Source organism: Loxodonta africana, chromosome 17 (assembly GCF_030014295.1).
Source record: "Loxodonta africana isolate mLoxAfr1 chromosome 17, mLoxAfr1.hap2, whole genome shotgun sequence".
Lineage (NCBI taxonomy): Eukaryota > Metazoa > Chordata > Mammalia > Proboscidea > Elephantidae > Loxodonta > Loxodonta africana.
This window is the reverse complement of record NC_087358.1, coordinates 50,839,085-50,859,289: the sequence shown is the minus strand read 5'-3', so window position 1 is coordinate 50,859,289 and position 20,205 is coordinate 50,839,085.

Sequence of the window (20,205 nt, the reverse complement as noted above, 5' to 3'; positions counted from 1 at the left end):
TTGGATTTGGCTATAGAATAAGAAAAGAATTCATAACCTCTCAGGGAGCAGGGCAGCAGAAAACTGGAGCAAAGGTCCCTCCTCCTACCCAGCTCAACTCTACACACTTTAGAGATGGTACCCGTGTTAGTGACAGCCCAGAATGGCTTCCATGGTTCCTTAACAAGTGTATTTCCTTTTCACAAAAAGGAGAAAATATTATCAGGCTAAATTTTTCCCTCTGTGAACAACTTAGAGATAATGTACACCATGTGGATCAAGCTGATCATACAAATTAAGGCTTTAAAGCATAATATCTGAGCATTTTCCAACTGAACACGACTTTTCTGTACAAATTAAAAATGTCTATAAGGGGATTTATTAGAAGGAGACTATCAAAGCTTTTTAGGAACATGCTTTCTCTTTTGATGTATATAATTTTCAAAAAGTGTTAGACAGATCATGATTTTCAGCACAACTGGAATTTTAAATCTAAGAATCAGAAGGGAAAAATGCAAGTAGAAAAGACACAATTTTGAGGCCATGTCTGTTTCACTGCAATTAGTCATTAAGCAGAGGAAATGAATTTCGGTAAAAAGCCTACGTTATTTAGCACTTTATCAACCGGAAAGCTCCAGAAAAAAAGCATTTCTAATATCCCCCAACACAAATCTCCAATCTATTAACTGCAGGACTACAAGAAGGTTATTATTTTCTTTCTTACTGGTTTAGGGAGGAGAGAGAAAATTACATCTTTGCATCAGTGAGCTTTTTCAAACAATGGTGATTTACATGTCAATCTCCTGATTATTAAATATTATCTATGTGATTTTCAACTGCATCCAATAGAAAAAAAAAATTTAAATCAGAGGTGGTATTATAGAAATACTACTTTGAATTCATATAAAGCCTTGGAGAAGATCAAAGTCCTTTCAAGATGTGCTTGGGGATCACTGAGCCAGAACAGATCTGAAGTGGTCCTTTATTTCCAGGCCTTCTCTTCAAGTATCTCAATATTAAAATATCAAATACTGGGAGACTATATTCTCAAAAAACTCAATCCACGTGAGACAAAGTTAATAGTGTCTCACTGGGTGTAGGAGATTACCAAATAGTAAATATAGTGTTCATAAGGTGTCCATTCTGGAGGCCATGGAAAGTAGTGTGAGCATATTTCAAGTACCTTACCTTGTTGGAATATGAGCTATGGGAGGTAGGGTTCCTCTCTTTGGGGAGTGTGATAGCTGATGTTATGTGTCAACTTGGCTAGACTATGATTCTCAATGGTTTGGTGGGCACTATTAATCACCTCCTATTTTGTGATCTGATGTGAGCAGCCAATCAGTTAGCAGAAGAGTTTTCTCGGGGGTGTGGCCTTCATCCATACTATAAATGGATGTTCTGGCAAAGCTCTCTCCCTTTCTATCCTGTACCTTTTCTTGTCACTTGACCTTGGTTCTTGGGATGTGAGAAGCCTGACTTTCAGATTTTGGATTGTCAGCCTCTGCAAGTGCATGAGCCAGCAGAAGTCTTCAGCGTGCTGCCTGACCTACAGATTTGGGACTCGCCAGCCTCCACAATTGCGTGAGCTATTTTCTTGATGTAAATTTCTGTCTCTATATATACGCTTCACTGGCTTTGCTCCTCTAGAGAACCCAGACTAAGACACGGAGGTTAGTCCATCAAGTAATTGGACCACAGAATATTCAAAAGATACAAACCATGTGAGGTGGGAATCATCTGTTGGGCTCAATGGTTATGATTCTTCTGTTCATAAAATTTTTCACACTCTTCTCATTTGAAGGATGAATGCAGGCTTTGTCTTATTCAACTGCACATAACCCTGTGATCTGGTGAATGGAGGAATAATTAACAAAATATGGAATGCTGAGTCAGTGTAACTTCCTCCAGTACTTGAAGATTGCCAGCCTCTCCCTTCTACTCTTGACATAAAGAGGAAATGGCTATGTAAGTCAATATAGTGTCAATTATAAGAATCAATACTTTAGGAATCTTAAGCTCAATGTCAAACATGTGATCTACCGGTGAGTTTCAAAGTCTTGCCTGTTACAGTGTCTGGTACAAGTAGGAGCTATCCGAATAAAAACAAACAAAAAACAGTTACCATTGAGTCAGCTCTAACTCATGGCAACTCCATGTGTGTGTTAGAGTAGAATTCTGCTCCATAGGTTTTCAATGGCTCATTTTTCATGAGCAGATTATTAAGCCTTTCTTCTGAGCGCCTCTGACTGAACTCGAACTTCTAACCTTTTCAGTTAGCAGTCAAGTGCTTAATCATTTGCATCACCCAGTGTCATGGATTGAATTATGTCCCCCGGAAAAATGTGTGTATCAGCTTCTTTAGGCCATGATTTCCAGGATTCTGTGGTGGTTCTCCATTTTGTGATTGTAATTTTATGTTAAGAGGATTAGGGTGGGATTATAACACCCTTACCAGGTTATATCCCTGATCCAACGTAAAGGGAGTTTCCCTGGGGGGTGGCATGCACCACCTTTTATCAGGACGAAAGGAAAGGGAGGATCTAGGACAGAAATGGGGAGGAAAGGGAAGCAAGCAGAGAGATGGGGACCTCATACCACCAAGGAAGCAGCACCGGGAGCAGAGTGCATCCATTGGACCTGAGGTTCCTGTGCTGAGATGCTCCCAGACCAAGGGAAGACTGATGCATCACAAGGACTTTTCTTTAGAGCTGTCAGAGAAAGAAAGCCTTCCCCTGGAGCTGACACCCCGAATTTGGACTTCTAGCCTACTAGACTGTGAGAGAATAAATTTCTCTGTGTTAAATCCATTCACTGGTGGTATTTCTGTTATAGCAGCACTAGACGACTAACACACCCAGGAACTCTGCTATCGGTTAACTGCCACCATACCCCTCTTATTTGTATCTCTCTCTAGACAGCGACCCCTATGAGAGTAGAGATTTATCTCATTCACTAGGTCTTTCTAGATTCCAGCCTGGCAGCAGACACACAGTGATCACTCAATTACAACCTGATGAATGAATATACTCTATTCTTTAGAGGCAGCGAGAAAGCTAGCACAGTTGTAAGTATATGCTTCCACAATCCCTGCCTTTGGCTTTTCTGCATCATCTGATTCAGAAGTTCTGCCCATTCTAGCTTTGAACATGGTAGTGTAATTTATTAATCATGGATATTTCTTCTTCTTCTTCTTTTTTTTCAATTGCTCTATAAAATCTAGTTATAATACTCTCTTACCTGGCAAAAGGAGACAACTCTGAATATGACTGACTTTCCAATAATTGAATTTGATCATAGTTTGATTATTCCAAATCTCAATCAGGGAAAAGCCTTCACAAGAGTGAAACTGGCAATAAGGGAATATGTAGGGAAGTAACAATAATTTTTCTATTTTACATTGTACAGGGTGATTTTGTTTCCTCTCATTAAAAAACACACTTTATCCCCTACCTAGAGCAACAAAGCAAGAAAAAGAAATAAAGGCATCCAAACTGGTAAGGGAGAAGTAAAACTATCCCTATTTGCAGATGATATGATCCTATACATAGAAAACCCCAAAGATTCCACAAGAAAGCTACTGAAACTAATACAAGAATTCAGCAAAGTAGCAGGATACAAAACCAACATAAAAAATCAGTTGGATTCCTCTATGCCAACAAGGAGATCATTGAAAAGGAAATTGGGAAAACAATACCATTTACAATATCCCCCAAAATATAAAATAAAAATAAAAATACTTAGGAATAAATCTAACCAGTGACATAAAAGACCTATACAAAGAAAACTACAAAACACTACTGCAAGAAACCAAAAGAGACCTACATAAATGGAAAAACATACCATGCTCATGGGTAGGAAGACTCAGAATTGTAAAAATGTCAATACTTACCCAAAGCTATCTACAGATATAACATATATACATATATACACTTTACTAGTTTTACTTCTCTGGAGAACCCAACCCAAGACAGGCCCTAATATATGGCATAAATAGAATAGCTACATAGCTAAAAATGCACAAACAGCAGAAGATGAACTGGATAAATGGGACCTCCTAAAATTTAAACACTTATGCTTATCAAATGACTTCTCCAAAAGAGTAAAAAGATGAACTACAAACTGGGGGAAAAAAATGGCTACGACATCTCCGACAAGGTTCTCATCTCTAAAATTTATAGAAAACTTCAACATCCCAACAACAAAAAGACAAAAGTCCAATTAAAAAATGAGCAAAGTCAAAGATTACCCAGGCCCATAAAACAAAATGAGACTAAAGGGGCACAACAGCCCAGGGGCAAGGACTAGAAGGCAGGAGGGGATAGGAAAGCTGGTAATAGGGAAGCCAAGGTCAAGAAGGGAGTGTGTTGACATTGTTAACCAATGTCATAAAAATAGTATGTGTACTAACTGTTTAATGAGAAACTAGTTTGTTCTGTAAACCTTCATCTAAAGTACAATTAAAAAAAAAAAGGAAGAAAAAAATTACAAACTTCAAACTGAAAATTAATTGCCAGTATACTGACCTAGAGTCCATGGAAAAGGTATTAAGAAATGTTATTCACACAGAGACCAGGAGAAGCCAGAATTACTGTTGTCCTTTCCTTGGTAAGTCAAAGCTGTTAGAGGAATGCTCAGAGCAGTAGGCAAAGAAACAAAAATGCACAATAAAAGAAAGCTGAGGGAGGACATAGTCTCAAAGAAAAGATGAGTAAGACTTTCAAAGGAAGCAGAAATCTAAGAGAACAAAAGGATAAAAACACTGACTTAGTAACTACAAGTTTGCAGCTAAACTTCACCAGAATTGTATGCACGGAAAGAAACCAAGTTTCTAAAGGCAATCAGATGAATAGGTTAAAGAGAAAGAGAAGGCAGTCTTTCAAGAGGTTTGGCAATAAAAAGAAAGGGAGGGAGAGAATAATAGCCTGAAAAGGAGAAGCAGATGGACTATTGATAAGTGTACAAGATCAGGAATAGGAGCCAAAGGAAAGGAAGCCGAAGACAAAAGAAAGATGGAGGAAATTCAAGGACAAAATAGAAGGAGGGCCAGACCCCAAGAAATCAAGACGGGACAGGATAGAATGCACAAGGTGAAATGTGGCCCTTGAGAAAGAACAGGTCACTTTTTACCTGGAGACAGGAACAAAGGAAGACTTTGATGTACGGACATTATGAAAAGTTACTCTGAATGAAGCCTGGTGAATACAGCGATTGATCAAGTTGGATAACACTAGCCTGAGCTTAAAGTGATACTGATTTTCTTGGACCACTCATAAACTGATGCTAAAAAGGACAACCTTCATTTGGATATATACTTTCTGTGTAGCTAAAAATCAGTCTTATTGGGATGTTGGTTATGCTCTATTTCTTAATCTGGGTGCCAGTTACCAGCAGTGTGTTCAGTTTGGGAATTTGCCAAGATGTACACTTATAACATGTGCAACTTTCTGTAAGTATATTATACTTCAATAAAAAGTTTTTTATTAAAAAAAATGGGCAAAGGTTATGAACGGACACTTCACCAAAGAGGACAATTTGATGGCTAACAAATACATGAGGAAATGCACGCAATCACTAGCCATTAAAAAATAAATAAATAATTTTTTTTTTTTTTTTAGAGAGATGTAAATGCAAACAAAAACTACAGTGAGATTCCATCTCACTCTGACATTTACTGGCACTTAAAAAAAAAAGAAAATAACAAATGTTGAGAGGTTGTGGGGAGACTGGAATTCTTAGACACTGCTGGTGGGAAGGTAAAATAGTATATCCACCATGGAAAACATATGATGCTTCCTTAAAGAGCTAGAAATAGAAATACCATATGACCCAGCAATCCCACTCCTAGTTATATACCCTAAAGAAGTAAAAGCCATCACAGGAATAGACCCATGCGCATCCATGTTCATTGCAGCATTATTCACAACAGCAAAAAGATGGAAACAACCTAGTACCTATCAATGATGAATGGATAAACAACTGTGGTACATATACACAATGGAATACTAAGAAACGAAAAAGTATAACAAATCTGCAGAACATCTCACAAATAGATGAATTTGGAGGACATTATGCCGAGTGAAATAAGTCAATCATAAAAGGACAAATATTATGAGACCACTATCAGAAAGAAACAAGAAAATGTTTACACACAGGAAAAAAAAAAATTCTTTGATAATTACCAGGGATGGGAGGGAAAATTACCGAATAGATAGAAGACACATGTTAATATTAGTAAAGGGAAAGGCAATACATAATATGGGGAAGTCAGTAAAACATGACCAAGGCATGGGAGGACAATGAGAGGAACACAAGAGCACAGTGTAACAATGGTAATTATTATAATATAGACAATCCTGCAACAATAGTATTAATAAACACTAATTTACAAATGGATACATAGGTAGATAGGCATACCAAGAGGTGTGGGAGGGTGTAAGGGAATACACCCACTTGCAGATATAGGTTTGGTGGTAGGTATTTCTACATACATAACTGTAGGTGCTGTTTGTATATTAATATGGACAATAGAGCACACAAGGGCCACAGTCAGGGCAACTTCTTAGGTATAACCCAGCACCTTGTGGGGTGAAGTTCCTAGGCTTGAAGGTGAAGAACCATAGACACAGGGGGACTTCTAAGTCAATTGGCACAACATAGTTCATAAAGACAAAGTTCTACATCCTACTTTGATTAGCAGTGCCTGGGGCCTTCAAAGCTCATGAGTGGCCATCTAAGATACAACTATTGATCTCTTACCATCTGTAGCAAAGGAGAGTAAAGAAAACCAAAGACTAAAGGGAGCAATTAGTCCAAACAACTAATGGGCCATTTGAACCACAGCCTACATTGACCCCGAGACCAGAAGAACTAAATGGTGACCAGCTACTACTACCACCCGTTCTGACTGGGATCACAACAGAGAGGGCCCTGGACAGAGTGGAAGAGAAATTGTAGAACAAGAAATCAAATTCATAAAGAAGACCACACTTACTGGTCTCACAGAGACTGGAGGAACCCCCAAGACTATGGCCCTGAGACACCTTTCTGACCTGGAACTGAAGCCATTCCTGGAGACCATCTTTCAGCCAAACCATAGAGAGGCCTGTAAAATAAACAGTAACCCCCAAGAGGAACCTGCTCCTTAGAACAATCAATTATAAGAGATCAAAAGGGCAATATTTGCCCAAAAGCAAAGATGAGAAGGAAGGAAGGGGTAGGAAATCAGGATGAAAGGAAATGAAGAATTTAGAACAAAAATGGGGAAAGTGCTAACACATTGTGGGGAATTAAACCAATGTCATGGCATACTTTATACACATGGCATACTTTATATACATACTATCGAATGGGAAACTAATTTGCTCTGTAAACTTTCACCGAATGCACAATAAAATTTTTTTTTTTTAAATCACGTTATCCATTTCATTACCTTCCTCAGTGAGACTCAAACACAAAATGTCCTCCTAACTGGTGACTGAGCATGTGCTCACTTATATTGTGTGGCAGAGAGAAGAATATGTCCACATATACTTTCATGGTGGTCTGTAAAAATGTAAGGTCTTTATACCTGCAGATTCCTATTTCCTAGTGTAAGGACTCGTCTACTCTCCTTGGTTGCCAAGATTTCCGGGAATGAAGGGTGTAATAGGCATTAGAGACATCCCTTAACCCCAAAAGGAATATCAGTGACAGTATCCCTCTTCCTAACCCTCCCAGCTTCCTGGAAATGAAGATCATTTGATCCCTGGCTAGCGCGAGCAGTTAAGCCCTTGACAACTAGACAAAAAGTTGATGGTTAGGAATCATCTAGTGGCACCTGGGAAGACAGGCCTAGAAATCTGCTTCCAAAAGGTTGCAGCCTTGAAAATCCTATGGAGCAGTTCTACTCTGCACACACAAGGTCACCATAAGTCAGAATCTACTTGACGGCAAATAACAATAACAACCTCTTCACTAGAGGACCAAGAGGCAGCAGCATGGAGAAGACAGAGTAAGCAGCAAAGTACCCATAAAAGATTGGATGCTGTTTCCAAAAGCTTCCTTCTGATTTTCAGATTATAAGTTATCTGAAGAGAAAATTTAACTCAACTAAAAAATTTACTCAGTTCCATGAAACTGAAGATGTTTTAACTGACTCTTCTAAAGAGCACCAAGCCTTGCGTTCTTCCTGTTAGAGGTGAGCTGATCTCCATGGATACCTGTGTATTGCTATGTATTAAGGGGGAAGGTGAACTCCATCATCTCCTCATAAAACACGCTTCTTGCCTTCCCCCACTCTGTCTTGTGCTGAACTCACTATGTTTACAAGTACAAGCTATGACTCTGGAGATGGAAAACCCGATACAGTCAGCACAAGTGGAACAAAATGAAAAGGGAAAAAAACTTACACCCATCTGGACTTCCATATGCTCTGTAGCCCAGAGGCTAATATAATTCCTTGAATGTTGGTTATAAAGCAATGTGATATGGATAACTGCTATGCACTGAGCTTATTTAGACAAGTGTTCTTTCTACTCAATAAACCTTTGAAAGGATTATAGTACAATCACTCCCAATTATCTGCCCATAAGTTCTCCCCTTCCTATCAGAGTTTTGACCGTAGCCTACAATTGGTCCCTGTTTTGATCCTAGTCTGGCTTCCCTTCCTATGGTCCAAGTGGCACAGCGAAATGAAAAGACCTGACATTCAGGGGATGTTGAGAAGTTTGATGGGACGGGGTGCTGGGCGCATGGCGAGGCAGGGGGCTGATGAGAGCTCTGCCTAAAAAAAAGAGAGTTAGAAGCCAGACTGTGAATGACCTTGTATGCCATGCTTTTGTCTCCTGAGCATCAGGAAGTCTTTGCGATGATTTCTGTTTTAAAGAAATAATTCTGGTGACAGTGTGGACAGTGAGCATGGGAAGAGAAAAAGAAACAAGGAAGAGATGAATTAGGTGCTATTACCACGGTCCAGCAGAGAGATGAAGGCCAAACTAAGGCAACTCCAGGAGGGATGGAGAGGAAGGACTGGGTTCCATTTTGTGGTCAGATTTATATATTGGGAAAACTTACTCCCTTCTCTTCAAAAAGACAGAGCAAAATTAAACTCCTGGAGGGATATTTGTCAGAGTTTTTGCAGTTTGGGTTTAATATATGAGAAACAATATTAAGGAGGCTTTTGGTGTGCTTGTTAGAGATTACTGTAAAAAGGGAAGAACGAGTCTTATAAACCTTACTTCTTTATCTTATGGGAGCAAAAGTCATTAATACCTCATTTTCTCATCTTAACATGTAAGTTTCTTGCTTCCTTATTATTTTTAAAAGCCATAGATTATGGAATCCTAATTTTTTCTTTTATCTGAAATATAAAAATGTCCTTGCTTCTTACTCCTTTCCATTTTTTTCGAATGCTATCTCTGCTTTCTCCCTCTGAAAACTCCAGTAACATCTTTGACCACCAGCCCTTTAGTATATTTCGTAATAAAATTAAAACCAAATGGATTTCAACGATATAGCTTAAATTTTTCTAATTCCACTCTTCTAGACATTTTTTTTTTTAATTGGAGACCACACAACGGCTTTTGTACCGATAATAAAAACAGATGGCAAGATACTTTTTCCTTTCATAAATTTAGGCTTTTGTGTTAAAAATCCAGTCAAAACTATTGTTACATGAAAGAACTTAAAAGACTCAGTGTGAGAGATTTTAAAATGAACGCTATCGTCATATAATTTACAAAGATTGCACCAGGCTAACAATAACTCCCCGTTTATCCACACTCAAGATAATTGCATGTTCTGAAGACTCTGGCCTAATGGAAAGGACGGGACAGCTCAACTGAGCACTGTTCTGTAGGTCAGCAGGTTCAAGGTCCTACCGTTAGAAGCAGCTTCAGAAGAGCCCCAGGGCGTGAAGTGAATTAGTTGTATTACTGACCTCAGCAAAGTTCAGAGCACTGGTGCACAGGGACCCACAGCCAGGGATCCAGCATAGGCTTGAGAATCTTAGACGTTTGAGATAGGTAGGAAAAGGGGGTTGCGAGACATATTATAAAAGAATTAACAGTTCCTAAAAGGTGGGGGAAATGACCTAATATCCTCACTGAGGCTCCTAGGAAAGGCTGGGCACGATAATCACTTCATCAGAGAAGCAGATGTTTTAGATTTCTAGTTGTTTTTCTCTTTGCTACGCAAATGAATACGGATTATGAGAGAACCGCGTTTTTCTGGGCCACAATTTAGAGCACGATCCCACTGGTAGAGGAGAGACCACATCAGAAGCCATCACCTGTTTTCGTGATGGGCTGCGCAGAGAGACAAGCTCTCAGGAAGGAAACGAGCTTGTCACGTTACGGAGGAAGCAGCCAGCCGGCTGTCATTCCATTACACGACGCTTAGTTTTTAATTTTATCCAGAAGACATGAAAACGGCCATCCAATACCACCTCTCATTTCTCTTAAGTGACGCAATGCAACCAAGATTCTCCGAGTCACAGAGAAAATGCAATCAGAATAGCTGAAATGGGAAAAAACAAAAAGAAAAAGAAAATACAGAAGAAGTATACAACAGCACCTTCCTCAGGGCCAGGTTTTCAATGGGCACTCTTAATTGTGTCTGTAGTCTTTAACAGCAGCTCCCATTTTCTCCGGTATAAGCCCACATTTCAAAAGCAAATTGGATACCTGCACGAACAAGCAGGCAGTTAGGCAGCTAATTACTGTTTGCAATTCAATTACCTAATTATTGTGGCCAAGTGTAGGGTGTTTGTGCAAGCAAACAGTCCCACCCACAAATATTGCAGATTTGATTAAGAAGTCTTAGGTGCAAAAATCCATGTTCACTGCCAGTCCCGAATAGGCTCAATAATTTCCCCTCTGGGCCAAGGAATGTCCTGGTGAACCACTCTTCTAGGAGTGGAGTAGACATAAGCCTGCCTAAGTGGACCTCACGAGGCTCTCCCCCAACCAGCCTGAAGGCCATCTTGGACCATTGTCTTGCTACTCAAAGTGTGGTCCATGGACCAGCAGCATTGGTATCCGCTGGCAGCTTGTTTCAAAGGCAGAATATTGCTCTCACTCTCACTCCAGACCTACTAAATTTGAAGCTACATTGCAACAAGATGCCGAGGTGAATCGTAGGCACCTTATAGGGTCAATACGATTTGGAATTGACTCAACGGCAATGGGCTTGGTTTGGTTTTATTGTGTTTAAGAACCACCTCCCTAGATGCCTGCTCAGGAACAAGGCTGGTCAGTGGTAAAATTCTCACCCATCATGTGGGAGACCTGGGTTCGATTCCTGGCCAATGCACATCATGAGCTACCACTACCAGTCTGTCAGCAGAGACGTGTGTGTTGCTGTGATGCTGAGCAGGTTTCAGCAGAGCTTTCAGACTAAGATGGAGTAGGAAAAAAAGGCCTGGCAATCTACTTTCCAAAATCAACCAGTGAAAATCCTCTGGATCACGATGGTATGATCCACAACCAATCTTGGGGATGGCGCAGGCCTGGGCAGCATTTTGTTCTTTTGTGGATGGGGTTGTCATGAATCGGGGTCTACTTAAAGACAGCTAACAGCAACAACAACGAGCCTTGGGGTAAAGGGTTGCCCATGGAGGCCTTCCTTTAAAATGAAAGCAAGGGCAGTGAAAAGAAGATGACAGATGCATATTTAGCTGCAATGAGCACGCAGGTTGTTTAAGAGAAATCCCAAATAGGTAAGTTTTCAGGAACAAATTCTAAAAATGCACATGTGCAGTAGGCAGGTGGGGTCTTTCTGGGGTGTCCTGGATGAAAATCACCTTACAGGACAAAAACATAGTATATATGTATGCTAAAGTACTCAGCATGTTGCCCTAGGAGAGAGCAGGGAGGATATAGTTGGCTACCTCCCTAAAGAGTCCACAGATACATCTTCCACACTTCTTTCCATAAACAGTCCCAGCCCTTTGGGAATCCATTTCACTAGCGATATTTGTCGTCATCTATGACTACATATTCAGCAGCAAAACCATTCTGTGACTGTCCTCAACCAGAATACTCTAAACCAAACCCAAACCTGTTGCCATCAAGTTGATTCCAACTCACAGCAACCCTACAGGACAGAGTAGAACTGCCCCATAGGGTTTCCAAGGAGCAGGAGCAGCTGGTAGATTTTTCACTGCAGACCGTTTGGTTAGCAGCTGAGCTCCTAACTACTGTGCTACAAGGGCCCCAAACCAGGACTTTGAGTCCAATTAGTCAGTACAATCGGCCCACACAGAAGAACAACATAAGTGGACTAGATTTTGTGGTCTTTGCCAATCCCTATAGAAGCAGACCACACTGATCCATTTAACCAAACAATACCAAGATGATGGCTGTACAGCTTCAGGGAGAGGCATTTTCTACTCCCAAATAGACTGCTTCAACCACCTCATCAATCTCACTCAGTTAGTATGGGGCTGGAGCATGAGAGCAGTGCCATTCTTAGGCAAAATTGCATAGTTTGTCTTCATGATGTGGAGGAAAAGCACTGCAGAGAAATCTGGGACCTGACCTTCTAACCAGCTGTGTGACCTTGGGCAAGGCACTTAAGTCTCAGTCTCCTCATCCGTAAAATGAGAGGATTAAATTGGATGGTCTTCTAATTCCCTTCCAGTTCCTACAATAATTTGTCATCGTCCTTGCACATTCAGGCTTAAAGTTTCTAAAGCCACCTCTGCTACCAGGTACCCTAAAGCCACCTCTGCTACCAGGTACCCTCGATATAGCATTCTACTTAGGTCTTCTGATTCCAGGCGGTTCCTGAGTGTAGGACTTCGCAGCTCTCTCCTACCTGTATTTTCCTACTTTGAATCTCATCTTCATCTAACTGTTCCATTGCTAAGCTTCCAAAAAGATGTACCCTAAACTATTAGCCCTCATTTAAATGTTATTAGCTTTCCCATGGCATATTTGGATATGAATGGGAGACTCTTAACTCAGAGAACTCAACCTCTTATGATGACGTTTTGAACTTGTTTCTTTAATAAGGAAGCTATGGCACTTCTATAAACAGCTGATCAGATGCCCTGATCACGAGGCCACAAAAATAACCCCCATTTTGTTTGAATAATTGAGACTCAGAGAGATTAACTCATTTGCTGAGGAGATGCTGCTAGATTTAGGACTAACATGTCCTGAATCTCAACACCATCAGGAGGGTCATCTCTTGTATTGGTATTACTATAAAGGAAACTGTAGGTTGAGATAAGTGCTGACCAAGTAGCATGATCATTAGTTTTGTTCCTCAAAAGGTTAAGGGCAGGCCAGATTCTCAGATAGGGACTGGATGTCACTTCTGGATTTCTTCTGTAAAAGAGAAAGTATCTTTCACAACAATGCTTTACGGTAGTTATTCAAGCTGGAGTTAAACCAGTTAACATTGATTAATTCCAACTCATGGTGAACCCAGGTGTGTCAGAGTACAACTGTGCTCCGTAGGGTTTTCAATTAGTGATTTTTCAGAAGTAGATAGATCATCAGGCCTTTCTTCTGAGGTGCCTCTGGGTAGTCTTGAACTCCCATCCTTTTAGTTAGCAGCCAAGCAGGTTAACCGCTTGTACCACCCAGGGGCTTCATGCTAGAGTTGGTGGACTCTTAAACAGAATCCACCATTCAACAACCCAAAGGGGGCAGGTAATATTACTGAGAGAACAGAGATTATTACAGGGGACAAAGAACCCAGAGAGGGAAGGGGGTCCAATGGCACCTTTGGGTAACTGATCCTGTCACTCACAGTGGTCCAATGGCACCCTTTGAACAACTCACCCTGTCAGTAACTTTACATCTCTGGCTTGAATTGTACTATAGGACTTCTAAAGTTTCTTCATACTCTGAAACTTCTTTGAAAAATGTGGTAGGTGGGAATAATGAATCAAAACTAAAATGAAGTGTAATATGAATAAATGAAAGGTCTGGCATGTGGATTAATATAAACAACTGTGAAAGGACAGAATGGGGTGAAGACATGGCTGGCTCTAGTCAAAACCTTACATAACTTCAGAAGGAATATTACCCAGCCATAAAGAGAACTTAAATCTCGATACACGCAACAGCCTGGATGAACTTTGAAACCATTACCAGTAAAAAACCCATTGCCGTCGAGATGATTCCAACTCATAGCGACCCTATAGGACAGGGTAGAACTACCTCATACAGTTTCCAAGGAGCACCTGGTGGATTCCAACTGCTGACCTTTTGGTTAGCAGCCATAGCTCTTAACCACTATGTTACTAGGGTTTCCAGCTTGAAACCATTACGCTGAGTGAATTAAGTCAGTCACAGAGGGATAAATGTTATATGATTCCACTTAGATAAATACCTACGATAGGCAAGCGTATAGAGACCAAGGTTACCCCAGGGTGGGTGGGAGGGAAAAGAAAAGGGAGACTCACTGCTTACGGAACATGGAGCTTCTGTTAAGGGAGATGGGAAATCTGGAAAGGGAAATGGTGGTGGTTAAACAACACGGTAAACATAACTAGCATCACTGAATTTTACATGCAATTGTATATTGTGAGTTGGAAGTAGATCACCAGGCCTTTCTTCCTAGTCTATCTTAGTCTAGAAGCTATGCTGAAACCTGTTCACCACGAGTGACCCTGATGATATTTGAAACACTGATGCTGTAGTTTCCAGCATCATAACAACATGCAAGTCACCACAGCATGATAATTTTGGAAGAATGTTGGTAAGACAATTTGTTGAGCGTATATTTACCACGATAAATAAATGAATAGATAAAAGTGTTAATTTACATTCCAGTAGCATTAATATATGTTTGGTTTAATATAAATTAAGGAAAATTATCATTCTATTCTGTTTGGTTAGACTATATCCAAAGTGTTGCATTTTTTTTTTTTTTAATATTTTATTGTGTTTTAAGTGAAAGGTTACACAGCAAATTAGGTTTTCCTTTAACAATTTTTATACAAATTGTTCTGTGCCATTGGTCACAATTTTTACAATGTGTCAACATTTTCATTATTTCCACTCTGTTCTATTTCCATTATTCTAGCTTCCCTCCTCCTTGTCTTCTCATCTTTGCTTTTGGGTGAATGTTGGCCATTTGGTCTCATATAGTTAACTGTTTAAGGGAGCACATTACTCACGGGTGATATAGCTTGTTTTATAAGCAAATCTATTATTTGGCTAAAAGGTGACCTGCAGAAATTGTTCCGATTCCAAATTCCAGTAAACCAATCCCACAAGTTGTTTGGATATGTCTAGGAAGGCTCTGGAACTTGTCTCCTGTGTGGTTTGTTATGTATGTGGATATATATGCAGCACAAAAAATATATGTATACCTACAACTACAGATACACCTATACATGCACGTGCATATGCCTTTCTGTACACGTATATGCATCCGTATCTACCTATGTAAAAATGTAACCACACACATATTTTGTGGTTGTTTTTACTGTGGTTGCAAAATTGTTTGTTATAGCATTTACCAAAATTGTCCCTTTTTTCTCACGTACCCCTTAGGTATTTATTTACCTTGGTCAGGTTGTGCTGGCCCATATTTGGTCTTGCTTTTCCCATCACCAAAAGTAACAAGGGTCTACTATTTAGACAGTGATTCCCCCTCCCTCTTCCTTCCATCCCTGGAAACCATCAAAGAACTTTGCTTTCTGTGCTTTTCATAATAGTGGGACCATACAATAATTTGTCTTTTTGTGATTGACATGTCATGGGCTGAATTGTGTCCCCACAAAAATATGTGTCAACTTGGTTAGGCCATGATTTCCAGTACTGTGTGGTTGTCCTCCATTTTGTGATTGTAATTTTATGTTGAGAGGATTGGGGTGGGATTGTAACACCACCCCTACACAGGTCACCTCCCTGATCTAAGGTAAAGGGAGTTTCCCTGGGGTGTGGGATGAAAGGAAAGGGAAGCAAGCAGAGAGTTGGGGACCTTATACCACCAAGAAAGCAACACCAGGAGCAGAGCACATCCTTTGGACACAGGGTCCCTATGCCTGAGAAGCTCCTGTACTAGGGGAAGATTGATGACAAGGAATCTTCCTCCAGAGCTGACAGAGAGACAAAGTCTTCCCCTGGAGCTGACACCCTGAATTTAGACCTACTGGGCACTGGGTTTTTTCTGGGTTAGGCTGTGAGAGAATAAATCTCTCTTTGCTAGAGCCATCCACTTGTGGTATTTCTGTTATGGCATCACTGGGTAACTAAGACAACTCATTTCACTCAACATAATGTCCTCCATATTCATTTATGCTATAAGTTGTTTTCCAGGCTCCTCATTATACTTTATATTCCATTAGTATTCCATTATATGTAGGTACCACAATTTGTTTATCCATTCATCTGTTGATGAGCACTTAGGTTGTTTCCATCTTTTTGCTATTGTGAATAATGATGCAATGAACGTGGGCGTACATATGTCTATTTGTGTCACTGCTCTTATAGCTCTAGGGTATACACCTAGGAGTGGGATTGCTGGATCACAAAGTACTTCTATTTCTAGCTTTTTGAGGAAGTGCCATACTGTCTTCCATAGTGGTTGTACCATTTTACAATCCCACCAGCAATGTGTAAGAGTTCCAATTCCCCCACAACCTCACCAGCATTTGTTTTCTGTTTTTTTGATCATTGCTATTTTTGCAAGGGTGAGATATTATCTCATTGTAGTATTTGTTGGCTGCCTGAATGTCCCCTTTGGTAAAGTATCTGTTCATGTCTTTTGCCATTTTTTGATTGGATTGTCTTTTTGTTGTTGAGTTGTTGAAGTTTTCTATATATTTTAGAGATGAGACCCTTATCAGATATGTCGTTGCCAAAGTTTTCTCCCAGTCTGTAGGTTCTCTTTTACTCCGTTGGTAAAGTCTTTTGATAAGCAGTCAATTTTTATTTAAAAGTATTTAATTTTTAGGGGGTCCCAGTTATCTAACTTATCTCCTGTCATTCACGTATTTTCAGTTTTGTTTAATAGGTTATTTATGCCAAAAATTAGATCCCCTAGGTTTGACCCTATGTTACCTTCCAGGAACTTCATAGTTTTAGCTTTAACATTTAGGTCTTTGATCTATTTTGAGTTAGTTTTTGTGCATGGTATGAAGCATGGATCCTGATTCATTTTTCTGCATATGGATATCCAGTTTCGCCAGCACCATTTGTTAAAGAGATTGCTTCTTCCCTCATTGAATGGATTTTGATGCTTTGTTGAACATCAGCTACCCTTAAATGGACAGATTTACTTCTGGGTTCTCAATTCTGTTCCATTGGTCTATGCGTCTGTCATTGAACCTGTGCCAGGGTGTTTTGATTACCATGACTGTATAGTAAGTTTGAGATTGGGGAGTGTGAGGCCTCCTACTTTGTTCGTCTTCTTTAATATTGCTTTAACTTCCTTTCCATATAAAGTTGGAGATTAGTTTTTCCATTTCATTAAAAAACATTGTTGGGATTTGGATTGGGAATGCATTATATCTGTAGATCACTTTTGGTAGTATTGACATTTTCACAGTGTTAAGTCTTTCAATCCATAACCATGGAATTTTTTCCATTTATGTAAATTTTTTTATTTTCTTGCAGTAGTGTTTATAGCTTTCCTTGTATAAGTCTTTTACATCCCTGGTTAGATTTATTCCTAGGTATTTTATCCTTTTGAGAGTTGTTGTTAATGGTACTGATTTCTTGATTTCCTTTTCAGAGTCCTCCTTGTTGGTGTAGAGGAATCCAACTGATTTTCGTTTGTTGATCTTGTACCCTGCCACTTTGCTGAATCATTCTAGTTCCAGTAACTTTCTTGTTGAGTCTCTGAGTTTTTCTATGTATAGGATCATGACACCTGCAAATATGTACAGTTTTACTTTTTCCTTTCCAATTTGAATACGCTTTATTTCCCTTTCTTGCCTTAGCTAGGACTTCCAGGACAATATTGAGTAAGAGTGGTGATAAAGTGCATCCTTGTCTCGTGCCTTTTCTCAGGGGGAATGTTCTCAATATTTCTCCATTGAGAATAATGTTGGCTGTTCGTTTTGCACATAGGTCCTCAATTATTTTGAGGAATTTTCCTTCTATTCCTATTTAGCTGAGAGGTTTTATTAGGATGTGGTGTTAAATTTTATCAAATGCTTCTTCTGCATAGATTGAGATGATTATGTGATTCTTCTCCTTTGTTTTATCTGTGTGGTGAATAGCGTTGGTTGATTTTCTAATGTTGAGCTGTACTTGAATCCCTGGCATGATTTACACTGGATCATGACGTATTATTGGCTTGATATGCTGCTGAATTCTGTTGGCTCCTATATTGTTGAGAATTTTTGCATCTATCTTTCTGAAGGATACTGGTCTGTAATTTTCTTTTTTAGTGATGTTTTTGCCTGGCATATCAGGGTTATGCTGGTTTCCTAGACTTAATTAGGGAGTATTCTTTTCTTTTCTTTTCTGTGTTCTGGAATAGTTTGAGTAAAATTGGTGTCAAATCTTGTCTGGATGTTTGGTAGAATTCTCCACTGAAGCCATCTGGGCTGGAGCCTTTTGTTGTTGTTGTTGGGAGTTTTGTTGTGACCTCTTCAATTTCTTCTCTCATTATGGGTCTGTTCAGATTTTCTACCTGTATTTATATTAGTTTAAGTTTTGTCCAGTTCTTCTATGTTTTCAAATATTTTGGAGTACAATTTTTCATAATATTCTGTTATCTTTTTTACTTCAGTTGGTTCTGTTGTGATGTCACCCCTGTCATTTCTTATTTTGGTTATTTGCATATTGTCAGTTTGGCCAGTGGTTTGTCAATTTTATTTGTCCATCAACCAACTTCTAGTCTTGCTGATTTTTTGATTGTTTTTCTGTTTTCTATTTCATTGATTTCTGCTCTGATCTTTATTATTTCCTTTCTTCTGGTGACTATGGATTTCTTTTGCTGCTCTTTTTCTATTTGTTGTGATTGTAGGGTTGTAGTGTTGTATGGTTAATCTATTGACTTTGGCCCTTTCTTTTTTTGTTGTTGTGTGTATTTATTGCTATAAATTTCCTCTGATCACTTCTTTTGCTGTGTCCCAAAGGTTGTGGTATGTTGTGTTTTCATTCTCATTTGATTCTAGTAATTTTTTAATTTCTTCTATTACCCAGTGGTCTTTAAGTAAGATGTTATTCATTATTTCATTTTTTCCTTGTTCTTTCTGTTATTGATTTCTTTTTTATAGTGTTATGATCAGAGAAGTTGCTTTGTATTATTTGGATGTTTTTGAATTTATTGAGGCTTGCTTTGTGGCCTAAAATATGGTCTATTCTGCAGAATGATCCATGTGCATTGGAGAAGAATGTTTGCTGTGCTGCTGTTGGTTGATGTGTCCCATACATATCTATGTGGTCAAGTGGGTTGATTGTGTTTTTTAGATCTATTGGATCTTTGTTGAATTCCTTTCTAGTTGTTCTGTCCATAATTGAAAGTAATGTGTTAAAGTTCTACTATTATTGTAGAACTGTCTATTTCTCTTTTAACTTTCTTTAGTGTTTGTTTTATGTATTTTGGTTCTCTGTCATCAGGTACATCAATATTTATTATGGTTATGTCCTCTTGGTGGATTGACCCTTTAAGCATTATATAATGCCCTTCCTTGCCTCTTATAATGGATTTTGACCTAAAGTCAATTTTATCAGAGATTATTATTGCCACTCCTGCTCTCTTTTGATTAATATTTGCTTGATATATTCTTTTCATTCTTTGATTTTTAACCTATTTCTGTCTTTGTATTAAAGGTGTGTCTCTTGTAGGCAACGTATTGATGGGTCATGTTTTTTATCCATTCTGCCACTCTTTGTCTCTTGACTTGTGAATTTAAACCGTTTACATTCAGTGTGATTATCAATAGGTAAGAATTTATTGCTGCCATTTTGTTATGCTTTTTTTTGTATGTGGTGTTAATGGTTTCTTCCACTTAATTTTCCATGCTGAGTTCTTTTTGCTTATGGATTTTCTTTTTGTTTCCTTCATTGTTGCTGACCTTGTGTTTGCCAAGTCTTTTTTATTTTCTTCTTTATTTTGGTGAGTAAATTTATCGATTTTCTTTGTGGTTACTCTGAAATTTACCTTTAGCTTCCTAAGTTTAACAGTCTGTTATATCTTGATATTACCTTGATTTTTCCTCCAAAAAGAAATTCTATATTATCCCCCTTTTTGTTTTGAAGCTGTCATCATTTACAGATTGGTATCTCTGGTTCCCTGTTTTCATTTTTACAGCTTTATTTTACTTTG